The following is a 6,701-nucleotide window of genomic DNA, read 5'->3' as shown; positions in this document are numbered from 1 at the left end:
AATTAATGATGCTGTACTTTCTTGAATCAGTAGGAGTTCAAGTATCTTATAAAGGAAACATATAGATAGGATAATTAGCTAGGAAATTATACTTTAAATGTTATCTCTCTACAGCGACCATTAGCATTCCAAATAATCCAGTAATTTCTCCTCTATTTATTTTAATGGAATTTGTAGTGCCTTCCACAGTCATGAGCAAGTAAACATGCTCCGTTCTTCCTGCATTGCTCAGTCTGTATTAAATATCTTATTCATGCATATCTTATCTGGAAGGATATCTTGCTGTGCAGAATTAACTTCCTCATTGTAGAAAACAGCACCTGAGTTCCAACTGGGATGGAGAGGCCAGTAGATGTTACTGTTTCAGAGGTATGGCTCCTTCACAGAGCAGGAGGGCGGAATAGAGTTAACACCTTATGCCTTTAAAAACTTAGCTAAAACAAAACAAAACATCCCACATGCCTGACTATGTCTCTACTAAACACAAGAAATTGCCAGTAGAAAGTATAGAATCACTGAATCATGAATGGCTTGGGTTGGAAGAGACTTCAAGGATCATCAAGTTCCAATCTCCCCTGCTACAGACAGGGCTGCCAGTTGCTAGATCAAGTACTAGATCAGATTTCCCAGGGCCCCATCCAATCTGGCCTTAAACACCTACAGGGACAGGGCACCCACACTCAATCCCGTCATCTATGCCATTGATGAAGTTAAGGAGTACCAGTCCCAAGACCGACCCCTAGGGGACACTGCTCATCACCAGCCTGCACTTGTATGCCAGTTCAGAATCATTGACCAACCCTGTGGCTCTCACCTTTCAACCAATTTCTTATCCACCGAATGGTCCACCCTTCAAATCCATACCTCTCCCATTTAGAGATAAGGGTATGGTGGGGGATCATATAAAAGGACTTGCACAAGTCCTTCCACAAGATAAATAACATCAGTTGCCTTCTCTTTGTCCATTGATTGCTTTTAAAATGTATTACAAAATACCGTAGTAAAAGAGCTCTTTGTTTTCATGCATAACAATTGGATATTTTTAATATGTTAACTGCTATTACAGTCAACACAGTTTGAGCATGGCTGAAAGCAAAAGTAAACACAAAGTAATCAATGCACAATAATCTTTTATTTATTCCCCTCTTTTCACTTAGAATCACAGAATGTTTTGGATTGAACCTTTTACTGATACCTTTCTCTTTCTTTGAGAATGCTGGTCATGTTTCACATTCTACAGCACAAAATAACTTGAGATTTGTGATTTGCCCTGTTTAAAAAGCTAAGCATTCTCTGGGAATACAATTTCTTCCTGGCCAGCCCAGCTATATTTTTGTGTTTTTATAACATTTAAAATATGAATATACAAATCAGAAGTTTCTATTTAATGCTGGAAAAGTACAAGCTCCATACTCTGAGTCTGTACACATGGACACCATAAATGGAGTATTATCATTTTACTGTTTCAGCTCCATCCCATATAAAATCATAGAATATCATAAAATGTAATGGACCCACAAAGATCATTGAGTCCAATTTCTTGATATAATGGAAAATACAGAGATTTCTACTTTGGGTTGCCATTTCCCCACAGTCCAAGTAACAACCATTAGTTTGAACCTGTTAAGACAAGGAAGAGGGAAGCAAACTACAAGAGGTGCCTATAGCCTCACACAAATGAAATTGATGAGTGTGTTGTGATATTTTGATACAGTTACCTTCTGCAAGACTTCATTTCCCTTTAGGAGATGAAGGACAAAGCCTCCTGCTTGCAGATGCTTATCTTTTGCGACATTAAATGTCATCAAAAGTTACAGTCTTTGTACCCTGCAGCAGAAGGGGCAGCCCCTTTCCCTGAAACCTCTGCCAAGATGTAGCTCATATTGAACGTTGCCTGCTCTTGACATCTTATCTCCAGTTTGAAACATGTTTGGTTGTATCTAGAGCCAGCTTTGCAATGGCCTTTTAAAAAAATCTATGTCCCTCAAGGCTGAGCGAGCCCCTTCTGTTCACTCACATCCAAGATAATACAAACAGCAAAGGCTGCGGCAAGAAAGCATCAGAGATCTCCACCTCCACATCCAAGTATCTCACACTTATTCAATAAACACAGCACTGAAGGACATCAGCAGATATGGGCAGCTTCTCTTCTTCCTTTAAAGAATTAGGTAGGTCTTCAGCTCTCCCTTTAACATCCAGCCCAAAACAGAGAAGCCCAAAACAGGAGTTTCTATACAGTTATGTCCTAGCCTGGATTAAAAAGCAGGACCCTATAGGGCTGCTTCATTCTTCTGAAACCTTGTAGACCATGTTCCAAGAAAGTGGACCAAGGTGTAGTCTTAGAGCTCACATAAAAGGTCAGTGCTGGTTATGGGTAACTGGAAGATTAAGGGGGCAGATTTAAATGCAGAAGAGCTTAATTTGCTGAAACAACTTAGGGGACAAGCCTAACTCACACAAAGGGCACAGTTTACCAGAGATCTAAAAAAAGTAGAAACAATGAAGAGTGAGATACCCACTGCGAGACTCTCTCATGTTATGCTGTAATGTATCTTCTTGGTTTTATCAGTCCAAAATGGGGTTCCCACCTGGAGAACTGATTCCCTTTCAGTGGACATCAAGCCCTTACAAAGAGCCCCAGGTTGACAGATGGCACTCTTGGATTTTCACTTCAAGGATGTCAGAACAAATCACGGCAAACTCAGCAGGCAACAGGGCAGTCCTGGCAGTGAAAGACAGATGTGTCTCACAGACACATAATATTTGAGAGAGTAAAGTTACCAAAAAGACAACAGAGCACTGTATAATCTTTCTATATTAAAAGTCTAGCCTCAGAGCTTCTAGGACTTGATTTATGGGATTTATGGCTTTGAGCCTTTGGATTGCTGAAGCATTCAGTATCAAGTGATTCACTGTTGTACTATTCACCACACATCAAGAGAAGCTGTTGCATAAATGCTCTATAACTCAGTCTAGAGGACAACTGAAGTCCCAAAACATCCACTGCAGGAGATGGATACACAACCATAAAACATTCCCCAAAAGATATGAAAGAAGAGTAGGGGCAGAATTCTTAACATACATATATGGCTATATAGAATATTTTCAACTTACTCTTCCAAATAAATATATTTAAATCTTCTATTTAAAAACTATTTTCTTTCTGAAATGTTCTTAGTTCTAGATATTTAAGTAAACAACTGATTTTCTTTATAGGAGTTTTTATCTTAGTATGAAACTTTCACACTTAAACAGTGATCAACTAGAGATCCTACTAATAAATATTATTGTGCTTATTTGCAACATTCCTTGTTTATGCAAAGGGACTAAGTGGGATATATCAGGTGTTAAAAGTAGGTTGAGAAATAAAATGAAGTTACCAAATAAGCATTTAGTGAGGCCTTACACATTAAATACAGGAAGTACTGTTTTGTTTCTGCATCTCATTTGAGAGGGAGGGTAGGTATTTTATTCCACTTCTCAGTCTTCACAGATTTTCTTTTAACACAAAGCCCATTTTTACACCAGAGTAGGTACCCCAACAGAGTTGTTAGTCATCAATTTGAAATCACTTTACAGTTTCTCCTTATCCCTTTCCTGTCAGTTTCTGTTGTCTACACAGACTCTTCCTACACAAATGGCTTACAGAGTTTTCTTGTTCTTGTTTTACCCAAAGGTGATCTGCAGTTTCTGGCAGACTGATGAAGGAAGGCAAGCTAGTATACACCAGTCCCGGCTCAAAAATAATCCAAGTATAGTTTTAAAGCTGCTAGCCTGAGAGGAGACACAACAGCACTTTATGATTTCTCCAGTGGAAAAACTAGCTCAACATCTATGCAGTTTCTGCACTTCCAGATTTGCTGATTCAACTGTCTGCAAAGGCAGACTCTAATCAGATCAATGAGCAGGAAGCAAGACTAGGAAAAGTCTGTACTTGCGTACTTTAAATTACTTGAAGGCTTCAGAAAGAAACCTGGATGCAAAGTGAGAACCTCAGCTTTAAAATTCAGTTCTTAATGCATGATACAATGATCTCCAGTCCTTAAATTCATTATTTAATCAAGGACAGTGTGTCAGATGTGTCATTTCTTAAAAGAAAATAAGCAGAAAACAGAGACAATAGAAATCTGTTAAAACAATATCCACTTAGTACTAGATAGACAAGGCCATCTGAAAAACAATAAATAAGAAATATTTTAAGTTATTAGAATGGCATCACTACTGCAAAAGTAAAAGTAGCCTTTTAATATTAGTGAAGAAGAAATGGATAAAAGAGAAAATATGCCTGAGGAGAAAGAGATGAGCAAAGCTAATTAGTCAGGAACTCCACTGGCACATCACAGAGCTTCTACCAAGTTTATCTTCATGACAACTTTGTGAAGTAACACCTTCATTTCACAGATGAAGGACCAAATCTCAGAGGAAATACACGCCTGAACCAGCTGCTAAACTCATATCTCACCATCCTTCCAAAATAAACTGGAAAATATCTTTTGAAATTATTTCAGACAGTAGATGGTATGAAAGAGGGAAAAAAGGAGGCAAGAGAGACAATACTGAGAGTTCCTCATCAGAGTCACAATTATCACTGATCTTCCCTTATATTTAAAACTTAACTCTTTGACACTTTGGTGACAGCACTGCTATCTATTCTAAAGAGGGGTACATGCCTGTAGTGACTATCTAGATGTAGTCCCTTTTATTCAGGGAGTGCACAGTCTGTACAGTCTCATTGGTGTGTTGAAGTTATACCTAACTTCTGTTCTCTTCAAAATTACTCCCAAACCCAGAAAGTGACTCCTATGGTACACCAGCTTTCTAGCAGACCCTTCAAAACTGGGGGACTTTCTATATAAGCAGTGCAACAGAACAAAAGCAGATCTGTAGGTGGAAACGACTAGTGCTAAGAAGCCAACATCCACTCTTTACATATCTCAGTGATCTTAAGTTGGACTGTACCTTTAAACAACAGAACAGTTATTCACAGCCACAACACTTTATATTCACTCCTGAAGATTGCATTCAAATACAATCCAGCAGTTGCTTTGAGTATATTCCACTATGCATGTCATGACCCTGACGCAGTTAAGGGAACCACCTTGCTGTTTCCTTAAAAGCAGGCTCATGCTACAAAAGCGAGACAATCTTCTATAAGCCGTAGTACAGAGCCTTTTTCTGTCTCCAGTTCATGGCTGCGTCCCACACAAAACCCCGAGTTCCCGATCTTGTGCAGCTTGATGTCTGGCTGAGCAATACAAGCATGCAGCTGAGAGATGGGAACTTGGGCATTCTGATCTTCAGGCTATCATTGATCCTCTCTGGCTGCAAGACAAATTCAGAGCAGGAAAACGTGTTTACCTACAACACACATGATGATGCAGATTGGCTAGAATATATCATCAGACTTGGGCTTCCATGGCATACAAATTATTCCTTAGGGAAACAAGAGACTTGCCTACAAGAACAGAAAGAAACTCGCCTGGAATCAAGATGGAACAAAGTATCCCATTCTCAGAACAGACACCCCTGTGGCCTTACACATTTATAAAACACATTCAGTCTGTTCTCATTACAGCCACACATCATTGTTATCTAAGTGAAGGGGCTGCTGCAAAGACTGCTTTTGTGCCACAGTTCAAAGATAAAATTGGCTAAGTATTCATTAAAGCTTCCAGGAATGCAGAGAGTTACCTTAGCAATTTCCTTTTCACTCATGCAGACAATATCCTATGTAATGCCTCTAAGGACAAATCACAGCTGTCATTTCAAAGTTAACATCTTCGACTATTAAATCTCTAATTCAGTTTATTATTTTAAAGACTTACCTTCTAGTCATTTAGACAGGCCGTGCAGAGCACTGGGAGCCATTCCAAATTAGAAATGAAATTAGAATCTAAGTCTGTAGGAGAAATCTCAGCACACTTCCCGATCAGCAGGCATCCTGCCTTCCAGTTCTGCTCCCTCAATCCAAAAGACCTAGGAAAGGAAAGGACCTGAGTATACTCTGTGATACTTACTGTATCTCTCTAATCCAAAATTGTCTGACTTCCAATAAGTTGTGGATTCAACAATAAATGCTCTTGACCAAAAATAGTTCAGTGTTCAATTACCAAGCGCTTTTTTCCCATACTGAGGATTCCATTTTGCTGAATGCTCCGAACAAGAAGATGAGCAGGAAAGTGACAGTCTCCTGGTGATACAAAAGTATTCAAGATAGTCAAAAAACAACTGCAAGAAGTTGTGAAGAATCTCATTCTATTGGATTTCTGGGAGATAAAAGGGCAGACAGAGTTCAGTGGTGGTAAGAGCAAAGTATTGCACATGAGAAAAATATTTATTGATAGAAAAAGATGAATTCTAAATTATTACTATGACTCAGGAATAGAAGTTTTGGAGTAAATTGAAAACCGTACCTCCCCACTCAGCAGTGAGCAAGAATATTTTAGGAACTGTTAGATAAGGGAACAGAAAACTTATTTATGCCATCAAGAAAAGAAATGCATCCACTTCCCAGAAACTAGTCACAGTTGCCATCAATAAGCAAATAGTCAATAATAGAGAGAAAGGTTGAAGAGTGCTGTGAATAGGACAACTTTCACACAAAAAGAGATGACTAGAAATTATATGAAATATTTTGTAAAATCTCTGCTAACCTGTTAGTACTACCAGCCCTTGACAGGTGGACTATGCTGTAACCATAA

The 6,701-nt window shown here is 38.8% G+C and overlaps 1 long non-coding RNA gene across 1 annotated transcript; it reads right to left on the bottom strand.

Annotated features, from left to right (window-relative positions):
• Positions 1-1,113: 1,113 nt before the first annotated feature.
• On the bottom strand, positions 1,114-6,262 carry LOC128091047 (uncharacterized). Its single transcript, XR_008211202.1, has 3 exons — positions 6,111-6,262; positions 5,826-5,976; positions 1,114-5,455 (listed from the first exon to the last, which is right to left on the bottom strand). It is a non-coding gene; the product is annotated as an uncharacterized LOC128091047 (long non-coding RNA).
• Between the last annotated feature and the right edge of the window lie 439 nt (positions 6,263-6,701).

The sequence above is a fragment of the Tympanuchus pallidicinctus genome, unplaced genomic scaffold (genome assembly GCF_026119805.1).
Source record: "Tympanuchus pallidicinctus isolate F22 unplaced genomic scaffold, pur_lepc_1.0 scaffold5, whole genome shotgun sequence".
In the NCBI taxonomy this organism is placed as follows: domain Eukaryota; kingdom Metazoa; phylum Chordata; class Aves; order Galliformes; family Phasianidae; genus Tympanuchus; species Tympanuchus pallidicinctus.
The sequence above is the reverse complement of the archived record's forward strand: the minus strand, read 5'-3'. Positions and strand labels throughout refer to the sequence as shown.